The sequence below is a fragment of the Pelophylax lessonae genome (genome assembly GCF_965119305.1).
Source record: "Pelophylax lessonae genome assembly, chromosome: 6".
Classification (NCBI taxonomy): Eukaryota; Metazoa; Chordata; class Amphibia; order Anura; family Ranidae; genus Pelophylax; species Pelophylax lessonae.
This window is the reverse complement of record NC_138773.1, coordinates 135492230-135516082: the sequence shown is the minus strand read 5'-3', so window position 1 is coordinate 135516082 and position 23853 is coordinate 135492230. Positions and strand designations below refer to the sequence as shown.

General features: G+C 43.3%; 1 protein-coding gene and 1 pseudogene across 2 annotated transcripts in view; one reads left to right on the top strand and one right to left on the bottom strand.

The window, feature by feature from the left end:
- The window catches only part of SNX29 (sorting nexin 29), a gene marked incomplete at its 3' end in the record, with an annotated part of 1499164 nt that overhangs the window by 1129059 nt on the left and 346252 nt on the right, over positions 1 to 23853 (top strand). The window lies entirely within an intron of this gene.
- Positions 8606 to 12867, bottom strand: LOC309558816 (annotated as a pseudogene). Its single transcript has 2 exons — positions 10190 to 12867; positions 8606 to 8801 (listed from the first exon to the last, which is right to left on the bottom strand). The product of its transcript is annotated as an uncharacterized misc_RNA (transcript).

The following is a 23853-nucleotide window of genomic DNA, read 5'->3' as shown; positions in this document are numbered from 1 at the left end:
GAGCCTACATCCCTTTTCTTATGGACAAAAGCAACCCGGACTCAGCATCCTGCCCTTATTGCAAACATCCAAGACCCCCACTCTCACATCGTTTTTGGTCATGCTCCTTTATATCAACATTCTGGGACCAAGTAATATCTTTCATCCATTGTGTCACTCTACTGCATCTGACGAAAGACCCTCTCTTATTAATCTTCGGATACTGGGACAAACAGATCCTAACCTGATCAGCATTGCACCGCTCCTTTAGCAAAGACTGGATACTTATAAGTCTCCTCTCTGCTCGCCGAACTATCCTGCGGAACTGGACTGCAATGCCATATCCTTCCATCCCCCAAGTCAAACAGAAACTTATTCTGCTATTATATAGAAAAAGGATAACCACGGATTACAACCCCCCCCCCCTCTTATAAACGCTTTTGCAAACATTGGCAAGCTTTCATAGACTATGCTTTTCCTAATCAGTCATTGCACTCTTTAAGTTGTTCTTTCCTATACAGCAAAAATTATACTTTGAACCATTGTTCTCAACAAGGTAACGGGTGAGCTCTCCCCCCCACTCTCACCTTCCTGGTCCCTTTTATTCCTCTGCATTCTAGATCCATCCAGTTTTGATGATTCAGTTAAATACAATTGTAATGTTATACCTGCAAGTGAGCTGTTTCCCTTGCTCTGTGTATTGTTTCCTGTATTTTTGCAAAATTTTAATAAAAATATATAAAAAAAATAAATAATACACTCTGCTACTCCTCCTGAGTATGGTGATACCACACGTGTGAGACTTTTCCACAGCCTGGCCACATAGAGGGGCCCAACATGCAGGGAGCCCCCTTTAGGGGTTCTAGGGCCATAAATTACACCCACAAAATGACCCCATTTTGAGTAGCAAACACCCCAAGGAATATTCTATGAGGCATAATAAACCTTTTAAACATGTCATTTCTTTTCCACAAGTTTTTGAAAAATGTGAAAAGAAAATGAAAACCTTTTTTTTTTTTTTTTCTACACAAAGTTGTCACTGTATGTTTATAAGATATTTCTAACAAATAGCACATACATACCAAGAATTGCACCCCAAAATACATTCTGCTACTCCTCCTGAGTATGGCGATACCACATGTGTGAGATTTTTTCAGAGCCTGGCCACAGACAGAGGCCCAACATCCAAGTAGCACCGCAAGGCATTCTAGGGACATAAATTACACTCATTTCTTTACTACCTATTAAACTTTTAAAGGCCCTGGAGCACCAGGACAATGGAAACACCCACACAATTACCCAATTTTGAGACGCAAACACCCTGACGTATATTCTATGAGTCTTTTGAACATGTCATTTTTTCCACAAGTTTTTGGAAAATGTGAAAAGAAAATGAAAACATATATTTTTTTTAAACATACAGTTGTCCATTTGTACAATATTTCTAACAAATACCATGTACATACCAAGAACAGCACCCTTAATACAGTCTGCTATTCCTCCTGAGTATGGTGATACCACATTTGTGAGACTTTTCCACAGCCTGGTCACATACAGAGGCCCAACATCCAAGGAGCACCGTAAGGTATTCCAGGGACATACACTATATTGTCAATAGTATTTGGACGCCTGCCTTTACATGTGCATGAACTTTATTGGCAACCTTAGTTTGTAGGGTTTATTATTGAGTTGGCCCACCCTTTGCAGCTATAACAGCTTCAACTCTTCTGGGAAGGCTGTTCACAAGGTTTAGAAGTGTGTCTATGTCCGGCGGCTATGTTTGTGTAGTCTGGCGGCCATGTTTGGTTGGTCCGGTGTCCTGGTGGAATGGCGGCCATGACAGTGGAGCCTCTGGGTGGAAATTTTGGCTGTGGAAGCTCCTCCTTTTTCCCTGGTGTTGACTCTGCACATGGAGCTCAATTATCTCTGCTGCAGGTTGTAGGGTGCTCTGTTTACTGGTGACCCGGTGGTGCTACCAGCGCAGTGGGGGTGTCCTATCGCAGTGCTGGACTCTTTTTGTGGTGGGTCCCCCTTTTTACTTATGGAGTCTCAGGGAGATGTTTCCCCACCTGTTTCCCTCTTGGAGGCTGCAGGTCCCTCGGGGTCCCAAACACCCATTGATGCACTGACAGCGGTCCTGGAGTTCTTTGTTTCCCTGGTGGAGGTGGCCTTTGGGCAGAGGGCTATCAAAAAAACACCCCCACCTTCCCCTGCCTCATCTGTCTCATCAGATCCTGAATCTGACTCAGCTGCCGTGGTCTTGGCCCACCCTGTGGGGTTTGCAGCCACACTCCCTGATTTATCAGATAGTGAGGATGATTCCTCCCCATCTGTGGCTGCGCACGACAAGGCGCTAGTTTACACACTGATTACATTTGTGCTGGAAACTTTAAAAACTGAGGATGCAGCTGAGGATGCGGCGGCAGTGCCAGTCCCCTTTGGCACCCACAAGCTGTCTCGCATGGCAAAAGTGTTTCCTTATCCTTCCTATTTTGATGAATTTGTCTATAAAGAATGGTAGCATCCAAAATGCCCCTTTGTGGTTCCTAAACACTTTGCTGTGAAGTACCCCATGGTTGAACAAGGCAACCATGATTCCGGTAGAGGAATCTCCAACTTTTAAAGATCCGGCTGAAAGAAAGGCAGAGTCTGTGGCTAGCAATATGTTCACTTTTGCTGACTCGGCACTTAGGCCAGTCCTGGCCATTGCCCTGGTGTCACAAACACTAACTGAATGGGAAAAACTTTTGCGCCATGACCTAGAGGGTGAGCAGATTCTTCTTTTGATGGGTTCGCTGACCAGTTGGTCTAGGGGCTGCAGTTTGTCTGTGATGCCTCTTTGGACAAGGCTCCCCTAATTTCTTAGCTGGCGCTTAGGCGTATATTGTGGCCTAAATGTGCTTAAGCTCTGACTGATTTATCCTTTCAGAGCAATTGCCTGTTTGGGGCTACCCTGGATGACATCATTAAGATTTTCACAGTGGGGAAGAGTCGTCCACAGTTCCACAGTCTTGGAAGGGGAAAGAACCTTGTCACAGACATGGCCCATCTTTCTCGTCTCACAAGAAGTTTTTTTTGTCCCTGGGGGTCCACTGACAAGGGCTCAAAACCTTTCAAGGCTTGTGGACCTTCTTGGTAAACGACAAATGGGTCCACAAAGTGAAACTATCCAGTTACAAGATAGTTTCATTCATGCCCTCCAGAATGGTTCTTCCCTTCCAATGTGCATCTGTCCCTGAACTGATTGCAAGCTCTCTTTGCGGTGATGCAAGACCTGTTGCTTCAGAGTGTGATTGGTCCGGGTAGGGAGGTGTTCTGGGACTGAGTTCCGCTGAGGGTTGTTGGATGCTGGAATAGTCCAGACTACTGATTAATGTCTTGGAACTTCAGGCGATCAGACTGTGCCTGGATCACTGGACGGATCGACTCCAGAGGCTCCCTGGTACAGATCCAGTTGGACAATGCCACAGCGGGGCCTATGTCATTCGCCAGGGAGGAACAAAGAGTGTGTTGGCAGACGTGGAAGTAGCCGGCATCCTCCGGTAGGCAGAACCCTTAGTTCCGGCCCTCTCCACTGTACACATTCCAGGTTTGGAAAACTGGGAGGCAGGCTATCTCAAGGTGTTGAACCAAGGGGAGTGGTCCCTTCACCCGGACGTGTTTCATCAGCTATGTCTTTAGTAGGGAACTCCCGAGGTGGATCTGTTGGCATCCCGGCTCAACAGAAAGGTACCAAGGTTTGTGGCAAGGTCATGGGATTCTCTGGCGGACGCCAAAGATGCACAGGATCAAGGCTGAAACGATTCTGGTAATTATAGTGCCCCTGGTCTGGCCTCTATAGAGAGGATCTACTGTCCCAAGGGCCGATCTTCCATCCTGCTTTACAGTCGCTGGCTTTGATGGCCTGACTGGCAAAAGCTAGGTGCTGAAAGATAGAGATTTGCCTGGGTCATGACACTGCTGAAGGCTAGGAAGTCTACCTATAGGAAGATCTACCATCGTACGTAGAAATCGTACATTTTGTGATGTGGGTCATTTGTAGTTCACCCTCATTCCTTTTCAGTGGTTTGGATTTTGACCTTTTTTCAATGAGGTGTTGAACAGAAATTGGCCTGAGTACCATCAAGGGCCAGGTGTCGGCCTCGGTAGTCTTCTTTTAGTGACTCCTGGCCACGCACTCCCCAGTGCGTACCTTTTTTTAAGGGGTTTGACATTTGACTCCACCGGTTCGGTCTCCTCTACTGCCTTGGGATCTGAACTTGGTGCTTTCTGTTCTCCAGAAGCCTCCCTTTGAAAATGTTCGGGATATTCCCCTGCTTACGCTGTCCCAGAAGGTGGCCTTTATGGTGACTATCACCTCTACTCGCAGGGTGTCGGAGCTGGTGACGTTATCTTGTCGTACCCCCTACCTGTTCATCCACAAAGATAAGGTGGTTCTTCGCCCATGTCCATCGTTCCTTCCTAAGGCAGTATCTGATTTCCATTTGAATAAAGACATTGTTTTGCCTTCCCTGTGTCCCAGGCCCAAACATCCTAAGGAATTTTCTTTGCATGCCCTGGATGTGGTCTGGTGACTGAGGGTCTTTTCAGAGATCAGACTCACTCTTTGTGATCATGGACAGTCTGCGACCATTTCCAGATGGATCAGACAGACGGTGACTCAAGCCTATTCTAGCAAGGGTCAGGTTCCTCTTTTCCTGGTAAATGCACACTCTACTCGGGTGCTTAGTGCTTCTTGGGCCTTACGTCATCAAGTGTCAGTTTCGCAGGTTTGCAAGGCGGCCACTTGGTCATCAATGCACACTTTCACTAAGTTCTAGAAAGTAAATGTGTTGGAATCTGTGGAGGCTTCCTTTGGCCGCAAAGTTTTACAGGCTGTTTAGAGGGTCTGTTCCCTCTTTGGAGGTGTATTGTTCAGGTTGGGCTCCAGTTGTTTTTTGTTGAGCTCCTATTTACCGGGTTGGCTATTGTGTTTCTGCCTTGGGATTTTTGTTGTCCCACCTCTCGTGTTTGACACTGCTTGGGGATTCCCCTGTGGTTCTGAATAATTAATGAAGAGCAATGTCCGTCAATGAACGGAAGAGAAAATGGGATTTTTGTTTTTACCGTGAAATCCATTTCTATGAGTTCATTGACGGACACAGCACCCACCCCTTTATGGAGTTTTAATACTTCTGACACTGCTTGTTACTAAACGGAAGGCCTATAGCAGAGAGGGGGATGTATACCACCTAGGACTGCCCATAGGCGTAGCCAAGCATTTTTTTTTCCTAGTGTCCTACTCCTGTAGGGGGCAGTATAACCCTGTGGTTCTGAATAATTGAGAGCTGCATCTGTCAATGAACTCAGATTTTACAGTAAGTACAAAAATCCCATTTTTCTCCATCTGAAAAAAAATATTCTGAAACCCCTCACATATGTGAGACCCCTGTGTTATCATGAATCCCTCTACAACAGTAGCAGGGTAAGGGATAAGTCCAAGCGGCAGGAAAAAAACATGGTCAATAAACAGTCCAGGGTTAGTTCCAGGGCAGGCAGAGGTATGGTCAGTTTAGGCGGCAGGCAGAAGTATGGTCGAATAACAGGTCAAGGTCAGTTGCAGAACAGGCAGAGTTATAGACAGTTTAGATGCCAGGCAGAGGCATCGTCAATAAACAGGCCAGGGTCAGTTCCTGGAGCAGGCAGAGGTATGGTCAGTTTAGGCAGCAGGCAGAGGCATGGTCGTATAACAGGCCAGAGTCAGATCAGGAGCAGGCAGAGGCATGAGGTGTGTGAAGGCAAATGGCAGGTACTCAAAATAACATTTACCATACTTTTTTTTTTTTTTATATATAATAAAGCTTATTTAATGATACCTTTCCTTGATACCGAAAAAAAACAGGAACAACAGGTGAAACAAAAAGAAAAAATAATAAGAAAATATATCTCAAATTAGTCAGAGCAGTTAGATTTATATAGGTCATACATAGAATCAGTCTAAAAATAAATGTCCATTAGAAGACCATATATCCCATTTATCCAAGAATTGTTCAAAAAGACTGTTAAAAAATATTTTTATCAAAATTATGGTATCTATTCTGTCATAATTTGTGATAAAATAATCTTGGAAGACTTCAAATTTAGAGCTATAGTCCATTGTCTGACTACACATACAGGGATTGGTTTACTAAAACTGAGTGCAAAGTCCGGAGCAGCTCTGCAATGACCCAACCAGCTTTCACATTTGCTTTGTCAAAGCTTGATTGAACAAGCTGAATTTAGAAGCCGATTGGCTACCATGCACAGCTGTGCCAGATTCTGCATTCTCCAGCCTCAGCAAATCAACCCCATAGTGTGGATTCCTTTTTTTTCTTTTTTAAATCAGGCAAAAACTTTATTAAAGCTTTCAGGCAAAACAAAAAACAGAACAGAGTCCAGAACACGTACAATAATCAAATACAAGAAAAAGCCCACAGTGATAGCATATGCAATTCCCAGCAAGCATCCCCAGAATCAACAGGAAAATGTACAATAATCCGTCCCAACCGTCCCCGCACCCCCACCAGACACACCATACATAAACAGGGCAAACACCGACCTCCCGTGCAACAATAGTCCGCAGGCCTCATCTCACCCCCGCCAGTAGATTATTAAGGACCAGATCCACCGGGGCAAGACCCTGCACAGCCAGCCAGGGAGCCCACAGGCGATCAAATTTACCTGCGCTGCCCCTATGTTGATATATGTACTTTTCTAATCTAAGTGTGTCACCCATTGCCGCAACCCATTCCTTAACCAGTGGGGCCCTCTGTGAAATCCAGCGCCTCAGTATCAATTTCCTCGCCTGAAACAGAGCTCGCCCAATGGCCTGCAGAGCCGGCTCAGGGGCCTGGATTCCACCAAGAATACCCAACAGGCAAACCTTAGGGTCCTCCGGTATCGAAACCCCGAAGGCCCCCGAGAGTGTTGTGAGTACACCCTTCCAATAGACATGAAGCTTGGGGCAGCGCCAGAGAAGATGCATTAAGTCCCCGTGGTCCCGCATACAGCGACCACAAGTGGGAGAATCTCTTCTCCCCATCCTAAACAGCCGGGCTGGTGTATAGTGAGTCCTGTACAAAATGTAGAGTTGAGACAATCTCTGAGCCACATTCAGAGAGCTCAGCTGCACAGCCCGTAGAGCCTCCTCCGATTGTTCATCTTCAAATACCCCCACATCCGCCTCCCACAACATTTACCATGCTTCACTAATAATGTAGAGAAGTATGGTAATTGCAGAAACAGTCACCTATGCAGGTAAGTCTGGTTGGGAAGAACACCGGGGGCAATAAAAAAAATGGTGTCTCATCTAACTCTTCTGGAGCACACTTGCCATTTTTTTTTTTTTTTACATCTTTGGCCTCTTTCTCTGGGAGGGACTTTTTTTTGGGAAAATAGCATTTGTGGAGTCTGCTCACTGCATTTGTGTGAATGCTTTCTGGTGGGCCTTCAGGGTACAAAAAGGCAGTGACTATTTCCTCCTGAAAGCGAAGAAAGAATATGGGTGTCTCAGTGGATTTGCAGTAGATCACACATGAATTATAAATGGCCAAATTGAAAAAACATTCTTGTACCAATTTTGGGTTCTTCTTACAGCAAGGTATAGCTGGATCATTTTATCATTGAATTTGACTCCCTCCATGAACAAATTGTAATAATGAGCACATTCTTGTTTCTGGATTGGGCCATTCCTTCTGGGGATTTGCACTTAGGTGTTGTTGTGAATTGAGGAAAGCATGTAGATGTCTCGTTTATCCCTCCACTTCATAGCCAATATTTTCTCATTCCACAAAGTCGCAGAATTTCCCTTGTTTTAGTCTTGTATTAACCAGCCTTTGCGGAAAACCCTTCCTACTAGCTCTCACATGTAGTGATATATTATTCGTGGTAGTATTAATTATTTCTATAATGCGAGTTATTCTTGCAATGACCCAGTTCTTCCAGAGAGATGCATTTATTGAGACTTCAGCAAAGTCAACAGAGGTACATACAAGAAGGATGACAGGACATTTCTTTTATCTTCAGAGAACCCAGCTTCTCCTGTCATAACTTAGCCAAAACAACCCATTTGTAATATATACCTTGTCTTCCTCATTGAGGACTAGTATAAGCAATTTGATTGGCCAGGTTTATTAGGCCTTTGATCTGCTTTTGTCTTTCTGGGTGAATAATGCCCCCCCTCTGACTATGGACAACTACAGTCATAAGACCCTTCAGGAAATGTCCTAATTTGCATTCTCTGACTACTAAATAAGTTGGCTCTCAAAGGCTGAGGTGATCTTTCAGGAAGTTTCCCAATTTGCATTCTTTGACCACTAATTAGGTTGGCTCTCAAAGGCTGAGGTGTCTTTTATTAAAATTAACTTAGCACAGGGTCATTACCTGCCCCTTTGATATCTAAAGGTCAATCTGGTTTGGTCAGTCTCTGTTCTGGTCAACAAGTCACCTTTTGAAATGCCTAATTAGATGAATATATATTTCCAACCTTACTTTTTGATGTGTTAAATGGACTTGTCACTGGCCTGTCCTATGTGCCTGAGTATATATATATATAAAATTTATAAAACATACACACATATATATCTATATATATATATATACATAAAATCTACTACACATATCCCCACTTGGATCGGTTCGAATTAGAATCGATTCATAACCAGTCAAACTGCTCAGACATCCCTGGCTCTTAAGATTGATGCTAACTCTAGGTCTTCCTTATTTTTCTGGATTGTTCTTAGTTGTCTTCTACAAAAACAATATAAACCAAACCAAAAACATATTAATATAAATTGAATAAGAAATATGGGGTGATAAATGCGCTGTCACGTATGTATCCGAGTAGAAGGATTCCTCTAGTATGCCGCAGCTCGTGATAAATTAATAAATTAATTAATGACTCTGAGATTTGGATTCAATCCGATTCTATATGCAGCCAACTCTAGTATTAATCACTAAAATACCAATAACAATTAAAAGGCACAATGAGTCGGCACACAATAGAAGAGATCTCAGAAGAAACTCCGACCGAGTCAACCAATGTCCGAATCGCAGCGAGACGTCTCAAAATATGATTAAAGATGATGAAAAAAGGGGTTTCACTATATATACCAATATAAAGACAGACCAAATAAATACTCTATAAGCGGATAAAAGGTCAGCAGGTTAAAAAAACGTATTAATCCTGATAAATAGTTCCAAGTGCATAAATCAATCTGGTGCAGTGATCAAAGTAAATATAAATCAATAATTCTATGTGCACTCAACAGTCCATGTGCATAAAAGATATACATATATCTATATATATATATAGATATATATATATATATATATCTATATATATATATATAAACAAATCTTGTGCAAATGATGATCCATGTGCAGTGAATACAGTTGGTGCAGTGATAAAAATTGAGCTTGTGTAAGGGCTTTGATCACTGCACCAGATTGATTTATGCACTTGGAACTATTTATCAGGATTGTATACGTATTTATTTAATTTTTACACACCTTTAGATATTTATTGTTATTTGATAATCTTATTGATAATTATTTATTGATATATCATAGCACTATATATATATTTATTTATTTATTCTTTGGTTACACATGCATCATCACATGCATCATCACTGATCTATTTGTGAGACTATTTGTAAATTAGCGAACTATTACTGCGATTCAGTTGGCTGTTGCGACTATCAAGGTCGTTTCATCTTATATTGTGTCGTTTTAGGAAAGGAGGCTATTATTCCACTGGGAACTGATATTTTAGAATTTTATGATTAGTGTCAAGGAATCGGATTTGGATTTATTTGAGGATTCGCATCATATATGTCGTTTTATATCTCCTTTGGTTATAGATTGACCTTATGGAAGTTGTCTACAAGTAGGATATATTTTCCTACCTTCATACACCTCAGACAGATATAGGGATTTTTTTAAGGAATCGGATTAACCTACAAGAGTTGGATTTTATATGTTTTTTTAACCTGCTGACCTTTTATCCGCTTATAGAGTATTTATTTGGTCTGACTTTATATTGGTATATATAGTGAGACCCCTTTTTTCATCATATTTTGAGATGTCTCGCTGCGATTCGGACATTGGTTGACTCGGTCGGAGTCTCTTCTGAGATCTCTTCTATTGTGCGCCGACTCATTGTGCCTTTTAATATAAATTGAATAATCACAAAAATCAGTGAAAGAGTTCTCAATAGTGGATGAGAAAAAGTGTTATCGGGTATGCTCCACCAAGGCTCCTGAAATTCTTTAGCAATTTTACTAGAACTGATGAGGTTTTCCTTAACCAGTTCTTGTAGCTCTATAATTTTCCTACTATCCCTGTTTAATAATGTATCCAATTCAACTGTAAGTGGTGGTATTTTCTTGAATAAGGGAGAAATCATAGAGTCCCAATTGCCAAGATCGGTTTGCTCAATGTCCATAGATACTTGATTCATCTGGATATTGGCTCGAATGTCTTCCTCTCCAATCGTCATTAGTCCATCTGTGAGGTTCACACACCAGCCTGTGATAGGTGCCTGGCACTGAACTTGTCTCTGCCACGTGAACAAGGGTACTCCCAATGCACAGACCTTTGAGTCTTCTCCATGAATTATCCTCTTCCAGGCCGGTTCATATTTTTGCAATTGAACCAGGCAGTTCCCAGAGTGTGTAGCAGCACAGCCATCTATGTACTCCAGCCACTCGAAAGAACAGGAACAAAGCCAGGCCTGGCCACGTCTGGTACAGCCGTTGGGGTCCATGGTTTTCCACACTCGATTGTCCTTGACGACAAGTCTGCTCTGTGGTAGAAGTTGTTTCAGTATATTAGTACCATTCCTCCCCTTCACCTCACCAAGAACGATCATCTTATATACAGGTAATGGTGTTGTTGCCCACGTAGGGATGTCTACGGTCAGCGTTATTTCCTGCTTTTCGATACGATCTTTATTGCAAAGAGTATCCAGACTCCTTAATTTAGCAAGGGCAAAGTTCTTAAAAGTAACTCCACTGTCTTTGATAAGACTGAATAATAAAGTTGAGTTCATTATTCTTGGCCATTCTCCTTGTTTGATTTCTTGAAGCCCTAGGCTCAGGTGTTCACTCAGTAGATTTCCTATAATACCACATACCATAGACTTGGATACATTATTGGTTTGAAGTGTTTTATTCAGTGCACTCACCGACATTTGAAAGTTATGCAAATCTGCAGCAATGGTGTGAATGTTCTGAATATCTATTTTAATTTCAGATAGAGTGTTTAATCCACTCTTCCTCCTTTAAGCAGTATCTGCTGTAATCCACCCACAACATCTTGTTCTTTTATATTTAGACTTTCTATATCAATCCTATTCCAAATTGAACTACCCAAACTGAGTCCTCATATTATATCAGTACCCAGATTCCTCTTTGAAACGTTCTTAAAATTGAGTCCTTGTGTAGCATCCCAAAATAGGTTTAGGTGTGTTTGAAAGACCATTTTAAACCATAATCTCATTGATTCTGGGAGACTCTCTGGAATGTTAAATAATGTAAAATTCAACAATAATGGTAATGATACATATGAAACATCGCTATATACAGAAGTTTGAGTCCGCTCAATAAAAAGTCCATGTTCTGGCCACTGTAAAATTGTAGGACAGTCTCTTGAATTAGTGACCAATATATTTAGGATTTTTGTATAGACTCCGTCTTTTATATCATGAGGGCTACAGGATATAATACCCTCCTTAAATATTGTGAAATTCCTTTATAAAGTCATTTCCATTTGTGGTCCATTCTTTGTCTCCAATAAGATTATATTTGTACTCCTGTGACGATCACTCCCTTCTGGGTAAGTCCAAACAGCATATTCCATAAGGTAATCAGACTTTGGCATAATGATCTCACATTTAACAACTATCCACCCCCCAACCATGCCCTTTACAGTATCCCCATCTATCTGGATGCCTTCTGAATTCTCTAAAACTGTAAGTTCTGTAGTATGATCCAACAAACTTCTTTTATTTAGGTCAGATTTCCCCACTGGTAAGCATTTGAATCCCTTAACTTGACACTTTTCCACTCTGATGTTTATGATGCGAATTAGTAGAGTGATTGATGCTGTTATCAACACATATGTTAATAGGGAAGGCTTGTCCAGGGGGGCAGTCTTCATTTTGGTTTGGTCGTCTGGCATTTCCATTACTCCTGGGACCTGAAAGACAATCTTAGGGGAAAAAATTAGACCATGCTCTCATCCAATAAATCAGTTTTTCCTTTAAAAACTTTTATTTGACATGCATGACTCCATCTTGACCTGTTCTCTCCCAAGTCTAATAAGTAAACTGAAGGTCCAATTTTGTCTATGACTGCATAGGGGCCCTTCCACTTTGCCCTAGGAAATGGGTGAAACACAGAAAAATCCTGTAACATCCCTCTATCCCCAATTTGGTATTCTCTAGTGTCTCCCATTGCGTTAAACCACTGCTGTGAGCTTTTATGGGTACATTCACCAGTGAAACACACAGCCTTATGCACCGTAATCACATGATCCTTTAAGGTCTCTACCCATGATTCAGATAATGAAACAGCTTCCAATGCTGCTGGGACTTATTAGATGTTCCCACGTTCTCATTGTTCTGCCGAGCAGAGCTTCATAAGGGGCAAAGCCTATGGACCTGCAAACTCTGGAACGAATGTTTGCCAGAACAAAAGGTAATATCTCATCCCAATCTGTACCTTGCTCATTTACAACCTTCTTAAGAGCATTTTTTACTGTCCTGTTCATTCGTTCAACCTGTCCTGCAGATTCCGGGTGATAGAAGATGTGAAATTTTTGTATGACACCAAGAAGCTTACATGTCTCTTGCATCACATTACCTACAAAACCTTGCCCATTATCACTGTTTAGAACTTTTGGTATTCCCCACTGACTAAATATTTCTTTGACCAAGATCCTTGCAGTAGTGGTGGCAGTACAGTTTTTGGTGGGGAAAGCCTTAACCAAGTGACTGAAGGAATCCATGATAAACAGCAAAAATTTGTTCTGGTGTGCTGTATTAGGTAATTCACATGTGTAATCAATTTGTATTCGCTCCCATGGTCCCATGGGAGCTTGTCTCATCAGTGCTACTCTCCTCTTCCTATTTGCTGGATCATGCCTGGCACACATTAGACATGACAAAATATGGTCCTGCATGTGTTGTTTATTTTTAGGCCACCATGCTACATGATCCAATCTCTCTAAGTTCCCGTTCACACTGAGGAGACCTGTGAGGCGACCTGGTCGCCTCACAGGTCGCCGTAGGTCGCCTTTCATAGGGAAACTGCGGACCCGTTCTAATAGGAGCGACACAAGTCGCTCTGACTTAGAAAAAGGGTCCGGAGCTTCTTTGGGGCGACCCGGAGGCGACCGCCATAGACTTCAATGTTATGAAGTCCATGGCGGCCGCTCCGAGGTCACGGCGCGCTGCTCGCACCGCGACCTCGGAGGTCGCCCCTGGAAGTCGGATCGCCCCTATGTGAACGGGCCTAAAGCTAAAGGCAGTTTGGGGTGTCCATCAACAGTTGACCCATGGATCCATGTAAGAATGTCTTTCCTTACACCTTTTGGGGCAACCCATAAAGATAAGCCGTTTTTGTGAGTTACTAAAAGACCATCCTTCAATTGCATTTATTGACCCTCAAATTGTATAGGCCCAGTCCCACACATTTCTTTTAATTGAGCTAATTCCTCATCCTGATCTTGTATTTTACCCAACTCACATGTCCTTTCTTCAATTCCTTTTGCTTGAGCTTGTGTAAGGGCAGAGACTGGAAATGACAAAGCATGCTCTATATGAGGCCATTCGGGGGATGTTACTGCAGCCTCCTTTGCTAATTTATCTACAGTATTGTTCCAGTAGTGCTCGGTTGTTTGTTTTCTGTGGGCCTGTACCTTTCTAATATTAATTTATGATATCAATCCTACGTGTCAGCTGCCAAGCATCAGACATGCTAAGGCATACATTAATATATATATTTTTTTCAACCACCGAGTTAAACAAAAAAATGACTTGATTCACCCATTCACACATTCCATTTATGTGCACAGGGGAATCATTTCCACTGAGCTATTGTGTTCTGACCACAGGGATACTTTACCTCTGTCAGAATACTGATCAGTACTGCAGGCTATAGCTGGCAGCACTAATTGATGAGGGAAAACCCAGACAGGCTGGTTGTACAGAAGTCAATCTACCACTCAACTTCTGTACAACCAGCCTGCCCATACATTGATGGAATTTCAGTTGGTCCTTGCTGAACCAGCCAAATTTCCGTCCATGTATGATTGGCTTAAGATAGTGGTCTCATGCAGTAAGAAATATGCACCTCTTTGTCATTGAGGTCTACTGCTCTCCTTTCTCAGCACAGATGTCCACTCTGCTCTGCCATTATATATGCATGATATGTGAGTGCTGCAGACACAGGGTCCTAGATGAACTCATACCCTGCAGTCTACAATAGTGTTGTCCTGAAGCACTTACTGTCCACAATGAGCAGTGAAATTCCTCTTCTACACTGAAAAAAAGGCCTTAACACCTGGTCTGACTAGGTGTTAAATTCAGGAGATTTAACACCAAGTTTACACTGGTTTTAAGACTCTTCTGAGCTAACACGGGTTACTAAACAGGTACCTTCCTATACTAACACTGTACTTATCACAGAGACAACACCGTAAGGTGAAGAGATGTGATATTTGGTTCCTACCTTAGTTAACACAGTTTAAACACGTCTTAGGAAATTATCACCTTGATTCTCTGTGATAAAGCCTAACACCACCTAACACCCATTTAACACCGGTTACTAAACGTACACTTCAATGTTCCTTTACTGTGGATCATAGGTTTTCACACACAGGATGGCTGCTGTGCAGCTAGTTAAACCTTCCCCACTCTCTAACACGGTGCTAACACACTGATAGCTAACACCGCTCATCACCGAGCTGGAGTCAACACAACACGGTTTACTAAATAGCCTCACAGCCGGTGTAAAAATTGGTGGTGTTAGAGCGTGTTAGGAGAACGGTGATAATGCAAGAATTAACACCGGTTACTAAACGTACACCATAATGTAGTTTTGTATATCTCTCAATTCTTCTTGGAATGGTGTTTGCTCACATAGGACTGACACACTGCGGATCTATAGCTTCTCTAATCTGAATTAGGCTGATGATTTGTAAGCTGAAATGTAATACATTTTTGGTTTTAGGTTTAATACAGCTTTAAATACAAAAGAGCTTTCATTTAATGCTAATTTTATGTACATCAGATCAAGCTCATATTTGGACAAGCTGCTTAATATGGGGTTTTCACAGGCCATAATGTACCCGCAGATCACAGTCTCTAATGAAAGTTGGTGTAAAATATCATAACCAGTTCTTATGCCTTCTGTTCGTGATTTATTGCTAAGTGATTTAAATATACATTTGACATTTTTCAAAATGTGCTCCCTATCTGGTGTGCTAAAACATGGCAGTTGCTATAATAACATTCTGTGAAACTGATCTGGCTCACAATTTTCTGTGAAACCTCTGAGAATGGTTTCTATAGACTGGCATATCAAACCTTGTGCTTTATTTACTTACTGATTTGGGAAAAAAAGCAAAAGTGCTTGATCTAAATGGGTTCATTAAAGGAAATAGTTTATTTAAAATCAAGGGCGATTAGCCCTGAATATGAAAATAATAAAAGTCAAGGTCTCATTTCCATTTAGAAAATGCATACTTTTAATAATGTAATGTACTACAAGGGATGTCTTTGAAGGTTTATATTTTATTATTATTTTTGCTTATTTCATGCATCCAATATAATTTGGAATAAGAATATAATTCACCCTAATAACTTAACAATTATGCTGCTAATCATTCAAACTCGTGCCTGTGTTTTGTTATATGCAAAAACCTTGTGGGATTCACTGTTTGCATCTCCACTCCTCCATGTAAGGGATAAGCAAGCATTCCATACATTCCATAGTGCAACCTGCAAATTTTGTGTAATAAATATCGTGCTAGCGTAAGTACAAGGAAAAATCACATGGCTTAATGTTCATGGTGGAGCAGAGATGAAAACAGTGAATTCCTGCTTTGTTTGTGGCAGCACGGTGGCTAAGTGGTTAGCTAGTTCGCCTAGTAACACTAGGGCTGTTGGTTCGCATCCCCAACCAGGGCACTACCTGCATTGAAGTTTGCATGTTCTTTCTGTGCCTGCGTGGCTTTTCTCCCACACTACAAAGACAAGCTGGTAGTTGATTATGCTCATGTCTAAATTGTCCCTAGTATGTGTATGAATGCGAGTTATGGACTTTACATTGTAGGCACCTTGAAGGCAGGACCCGATGTGAATGTACAATATATATGTAAAGCGCTGTGTAAATTGACAGTGCAATATAAGTACCTGAACTAATAATGCATGTTTTTTTTAAATCCGGTACATTTTAGAAGGGTTTTACATAATGGAAACAAAGGAGCTGCCATTGCAATTAAGAACACATTCATCATGTTTTAATTTGGTGGGCTGCACAAGAATACACTGCACTGGGGTGAACTAGAGCCATTGGAATTAAAAACCGAACACGTGTTTTGGATGCTGATGACGAATGTGGTTGTCAGCAATTTGAGGGAAGCAGCCCTCACAAATTTGAGTTTTTTGCTTTGTACCCTCCACATGCCCAAGGACTTACAGCTTGTATTTTTTTTTTTTTTTAGCACTCAGCTTGCCCAGGGATTTTAACATTTCACATTTCCTGTCGTAGTTCATATGCTTATATAACGGTTGCTTTCTTTCTGTGCATGCTGCTATTAGATCTTTGGTCTGTAGTGTGTGAATTGATGCACATAGCCAAGGGCTAACAAACTTGGAGAGAGATGCTTGCAATCAGGTGCAGACACTTTAGGCATTCATGAAGAAACAGATTGAAGGACACTAATGACACTGGTGGGCATGTCCTTTATTGGGCGTGTATAGGCATGCTCACAATCCAACCTATGTTATATAAAGGACTGCAGTAATGGGGCTTACTTTGCCTGAGAAGAGGCCAGATGCAAAATGTATCACCATAAAATAGTTTACAAAATAAACACTTTATTATGCACTCATGCAAGGCAAATAAATAACTCAGAAAAAAAAAAAAAAACAACCTTTAACAACTCCAAGTTGTTCAATATGTCAACCTGGGCCTTAGTTTTTTTTTTAAATCACCAGTTGCAATCCCAGGAACACCGATCAATTTGTAAATAAAGTCCAATAGTTTTCCAAATAAAAGCCCCCTCAAATAAACCTGATCCCTTTTTATTGTTTAAATATCTTAACCGTTATATCAGAAGTAGGGTTGAGCGAACACGGACTGTATTATTCGTGTTCGTACCGAATAATTGGATTTTTGTTACCCGAACACGGACCCGAAAACTTTACTATATATTCGGGTAAAAATCCGTGTCCGGTCATTTTATTTCCGGGTTTTGTATGCATTGGCGCGCTTTTCATGGCGGGCTTTCAACAGCCAATCAACAAGCGTTTAACTGGTGTGCCTTAAGCCATCCCAGCCATGCCTACAAATGTATTAGTAGCTGTGATTGGCCATCTGAAGCATGTGACCAAGTCTTTATAAGTTCTAGCCAGCGCCGCTGTGTCATTCTGCTGTGTAGTTCAGGGACAGAGCACACATCATACGTGCTGGCTGCTGATTAGGGACAGACAGGCAAAAATCATTTGTGTACGGATAGAATTGAGGGACAGGTCGGAGTGTGTTAGGCAGGGCGAGTTGTAGGGCATTTTAGGGCGAGGCTGCTGATTTTTAGGGTCAGTGTTCTACAATCGATATTGCTGTGTGGGGGGGGGGGGGGTTTGCAGTGACCGATCTTATCAATCCTTTTAGGGAGAGGCTGGAGATAGGCAGGTATCAGTGGTCCACATCGATTTTGCTGTGTGTGTAGTGCAGTGAACACAATCTTTTTTTTCTGAAGAGGAGGGAGAAAAGTCTTTTTCTATCAGTCACTGTGTGCAGCGTTTTTCCTTCAGTGCTGTGCTGTGCTGACTGTGATAATACACTGCTGTGTTCAGTGTTCACATGTGCTTTTATTGAGAGATTTCAAAAGTTATACACTTTTTTCTATTCCACTATTCAATATACACCCTTGGGTTAAAAAAATTAAATTGTGGCATAGTCTGTACTAATCTAGTTAAAAATTACAAACTTAAAAGGGGAATTTTTTTTTTTCCCTCCATAGCCTGCAGCAGAGCTGGTCCACATCGATTTTGCTGTGTGTGGGGTGCAGTGAAAACAATCTTTTTTGCCCACTGAGGAGGAGGGAGAAAAGTCTTTTTCTATCAGTCACTGTGTGCAGCGTTTTTCCTTCAGTGCTGCTGTGCTGACTGTGATAATACACTGCTGTGTGTTCACATGTGCTATTATTGAGTGGTTTCAAAAATTATACACTTTTTTCTATTCCACTATTCAATATACAGCCTTGGGTTAAAAAAAAATTAATTGTGGCATAGTCTGTACTAATCTAGTTAAAAATTACAAACTTAAAAGGGGAATTATTTTTTTTTCCCTCCATAGCCTGCAGCAGAGCTGAATGATATAAGACACTGCTGTTCACATGTGCTATTGATAAATCACACCAATTTTATATCATATTTTCTATTCCGCTATTCAATAAAAACCTTTGGGTATAAACAATTAAATTGCGGGATAGTCTGTGTTGGTACGTGTGAGATACACCTTTCCAATTTTTGGGGTGCATCTCATACTTCCGAGGATTTGAGGGTGCTGCCTGTTCCGAACTCCTCCTACTCCTCATCCTGCCTTTGGGGGTACAAAAAATAGTAATTGGGGCCTAGTCTGGTTCTGTACTTGTGAGATACATACACTTTTTTTGATAATAAATTGATTTTTGTAAGATCTTACCGTAAAATTCTTTTCTCTTAGCTCATTGACAGACGTAGTCCTCTTTGATTCATATCAATTGGGTTATGCTGCCCTCTACAGGAGTAGGACTAGGCAGAAAGAAAACGTTCTGGCTCCACCTTAGGGGCAGTCCCAGAGGGTATATCCCCTCTCTCTCTGCTACAGGATGTCAGTTATGTCACAAAGCAGTGTCAGAGAATTTAACCCAACCCAACTCAAAAGTAGAGGGGCGGGTATTACGTCTGTCAATGAGCTAAGAAAAAAGGATTTTACGGTAAGATCTTACAAAAATCAATTTTTCTCTGTCGCTCATTGACAGACGTAGTCCTCTTTGATTCATATCAATTGGGACGTCCCAAAGAAGTGCCACAAATGAGGGGTGGGATTAACGGAAATCAAAATCCAATCTAGAAGGCCCAACCGGTGCCAACTAGAAGTTCAAAGGCTCATCAGACCAAAGGGATGAGACTCAAATAAAAATCCAACTGAAAAAAACCCTCGAGGTAGACCGCCGGTCTCCTCAAATTGCGGCCTGCAAAACCTTGCGGCCAAAAGAGGCATCGGACGATGCCATCACATCAACTTTATAGAACTTTGCAAAGGTATGCACTGACGACCAAGTAGCCGCCTTGCAAACCTGAAGGACTGACGCCTGATGGCGAAAGGCCCATGACGCACTAAGCGCCCGAGTGGAGTGCGCCTTAACAGGGAACAGGGGCACCCGACCCTTAATAGAATAAGCCTGTACCACCGTCTGTCTGATCCATTTGGAAATAGTCGCGGCAGATGCAGGCAACCCCTTTTTGGGGCCATCCGGGATCACAAAAAGTGAATCCGTCTTGCGAAACGAGTCCGTCGTTTTCAAGTATACCCTGATCGCCCAAACCACATCCAAGGAGTGTAAAGCAAACTCCCGATGATGGCTGGGCTTAGGACACAGGGAAGGTAATACAATATCCTCATTCAGATGAAATTCTGAAACCACTTTAGGTAGGAAGGATGGATTCGGACGTAGAACCACCTTATCTCTATGAACCACCAAATATGGGGAACGACAAGATAATGCGGCCAGTTCTGACACCCTGCGTGCAGAAGTGATGGCCACCAAGAAGGCCACCTTCTGGGATAACGTAGGTAAGGGAATCTCCCTAATATCTTCAAAGGGAGGTTTCTGAAGAACCGACAACACCAGATTAAGATCCCAGGGCGGTAAAGGCGCGCGCACTGGCAGAGCCAGGTGTCGCACCCCCTGGATGAAATTCCGTACCAAGGAATGAGTAGCCAAAGGTTTCTGAAAGAAGATAGCCAATGCTGAAACCTGACCCTTGATAGTGCTCAAGGCCAGTCTCTGCTCAACTCCTTGTTGCAGAAAAGCCAATATTCGGTTAACCGAATAGGAACGTGGAGGAAACCCAAGAGATTCACACCACGCAATATAAGACTTCCATGTGCGATGATAAATTTTCCTGGAAGTCGCTTTCCTAGCTTTAATTAGAGTAGGAATAACTGAAGTTGACAACCCCTTGTCCTTCAGCACCTGGGTCTCAATAGCCAGGCCATTTAAGCCAGCCATTGTAAAGCAGGATGGAAGATTGGTCCCTGAGACAGCAGATCTTCCCTGAGAGGAAGTCGCCACGGGACGTCCGCTACCAGTCTGACCAAGTCGGCGTACCAGGCTCGACGAGGCCAGTCCGGAGCTACCAGAATAACTGGAATTCCCTCCACCTCTATCCTGCGAAGAAGCTTCGGCAGCAACCTGAGAGGAGGGAAGGCATACAGTAGCTGATACTGCCCCCACGGGGCGACCAGCGCGTCTGCGGCTTCTGCTAGAGGATCGCGGGAGCGAGCCACAAACCTCCGCACCTTCCTGTTGAGTCGAGATGCCAACAGATCCACATCCGGGGTGCCCCAACGAAGGCACAATAGGTGGAAAACTTCTGGATGGAGGGACCATTCCCCTTGATCCAGAGTCTGACGGCTGAGATAATCTGCCTGCCAATTCTCCACCCCCGGAATAAACACCACGGAGAGAGCTGGAACAAACCGTTCCGCCCAACGAAGAATGCGGGCCACTTCCCTGGCCACCAGGACACTCTTGGTGCCCCCTTGGTGATTGACATAAGCCACAGCTGTGGCGTTGTCCGACTGGATCCGAACTGGGCTGCCTTGGAGCTGCTCGGTCCAGTGTATCAGACAAAGTCTGATCGCCCTCAGTTTCAATATATTTATCGGTAACCTGGACTCTTCCAGGGACCAAAGCCCCTGGGCAGATAATCGACCAAGAATTCCTCCCCAACCGGAAAGACTTGCATCCGTGGTCACAATCGTCCAATATATTGGCAGAAATTACTTCCCCTGGCTGAGCGTCGGAGATTGAAGCCGCCAGACCAGGGACTCCCTGGTCCACTCGCTCAATCGGATCCAATTGTCCAGAGATTCTGGATTCCGATTCCATTTGAGAAGAATCTCTCCTTGAAGGATTCGGGTATGGAACTGGGCAAATGGTACTGCTTCGAAAGAAGCCACCATCAAACCCAGGACTCTCATGCAAGTCCGAAGAGAAGGCCAGTTGTCGGATAGTAACAACTGAATTGCTGATTGAATTTTCCGGAGTTTCCCCGCAGGAAGAAACACTTTTGCCCTGGATGTGTCTAGAATTAGACCCAGATATTCGAACCTCCTGGTGGGAACCAGAGATTACTTCTGCAGGTTCACCAGCCACCCGAACTCTTGCAAAGAGATCATGGTGATCTCTAGGTTTTGTAACAAGGTCTGTGGAGACCCCGCATGGAGCAGAAGATCGTCTAGGTAACCTAGAATCAATATGCCTCGTTGACGTAACAGCGCCAACATTGGGGCCAACACCTTTGTGAAGACCCGAGGAGCCGATGCGAGACCGAAGGGTAACGCCGCAAACTGATAATGGTTCTCTTCTACGGAAAAATGCAGGAAACGCTGATGTCCTGCGTAAATGGGAATGTAAAGAAAGGCATCCTTGATGTCTATGGACGCCAGAAAATCCCCCTGATGCAGGGAGGCTGTCACTGTGCGAATGGACTCCATCCTGAATTTTTGTATCTTGACAAAAAAATGGAGTGCTCTTAAGTCCAGAATTGGACACACCTTGCCCTCTTTCCTGGGTATTGTAAACAGGTTTGAATAAAACCCTTGAAAACACTCTGTCCAAGGAACGTGGACTACCACTCCTTGTTGTAGTAAATCCGTGACCGCTCCCCGCAGAGCTTCTAAGCGATCCGGGGATAGTCGGATATTGGAAGGGAAGAATCGCAACTCGATCTTGTAACCTGACCTTATGATTTCGCGAACCCACTTGTCCGGGATTCTGGAAAGCCATGGATCCGGAAACCGGCGAAGACGTCCCCCTACCCCAGCTATAGGTGGGGGCGCACCTTCAGGCTTTAGTAGTCTTATCTTCAGGTCTGGAGGAGCCGGGCTTTTGCTTGCCCGACCAGCGCCCCTTAAAACCTCCCGAAGGAGTTTTGGAGGGCTTTGCTTTTTCGCCCGTGGGGCGAAAAAACTTCTTATGGGCAGAAAAGGAAGGCCCCCGTCTTTGACAAGGTCCTTTACCCTTAGTACTTTGTGGCAAGAAAGTGCTCTTGCCTCCAGTGAGATCCTTGATAATCTCATCTAAGTTGGCCCCAAATAGGCGCTCACCCTGAAAAGGGAGATTAGCCAAAGCCTTCTTGGAACCTTGGTCTGCCGACCAACATTTTAGCCACAGCGTACGCCTGAGAACCACTGCTGAGACTGATGCTCGCCCCAATAATGGAGTGGCGTCTAGCGCAGCGTCGCAGATAAACTGTAACCCTTGTATCATCTGTTCTAACAGATCTGATACCGCCTGAGGGATATCACTCCCTTCTAAGTCCCGGCGTAACCACTTGGTCCATTCTGTTACAGTTTGAGAAACCAGACCAATAGCAATTACTGGTCTGAAAGCTGACCCAATCAGGGAAAAGATGGCGCGAGACACGGCTTCCACCTTACGATCCACTGGATCCTTAAAGGACGGAGCATCCTCCAATGGGATAACCGTAGATTTGTTCAATCTGGAGATTGGAGAATCCACCATAGATGGTACTGTCCACTACTTGAGGAGGGATTCCTCGAACGGATAACGCCTATTAATGCGTTTGGAAATAGTAGGGGCTCGCTTTGGATGACCCCATTCTTCCTTAATTACATTACCGAAACACTTGGGTAAGGGAAATACTTTCGCCATTTTGGCGCGTTTATTAGTACCAAATGGAATCTCAGTATCAGCTACTTCTGATGGTGTAACCTGTAGTCCTAAAGTTTCCCGAACGGCTACAATTAATGCGTTTACCAACGCTTCCTCTCGGGCTATGGTAGATGCTGAAACATCCTCCTCACTGTCTGAAGAGACAGTACCCGAGACACAAACCCCAGATGAGGTACCTGCAACTGCAGGGATAGGCTCAGACTCTGAATCTGAAGTTTCAGATGAAATAGGGGTAGGCGGGGGTCGCTTCCTTGCGCCCTGTCCCTGACAAGCCACTTCCACCCGGGATACAAAAGTTTCCAAAACTGCTGACAATGACTCAATAGTCAGTGGGGAACTGGAGGGTCCTGCAGCCACCTCGAGGGGATCAGGTGGAGATACATGTGCGGCAGGGTCCATGTTAATCCAGGACACTTTGCCAGTGAAAAATTTGAAAAAATAAAAAATACCTTCTTTTTCTTTTTTTTATCTGTAATCCACCAGCGCAATAGCGCCCCTCAGCGTACCTGCTTTGGACCCCCACAGAGAGAGAGAGAGACCCCAAGGGCTCACCACCTGATGCAGAGAAGTTTCCTTATCAAACTGCTGTCAGCGTTGTCCTATGCAGACTGGGAAGTCCTGTACTAGGTTTCCCGGGTAAAAGGAAGTGGCTCCGCC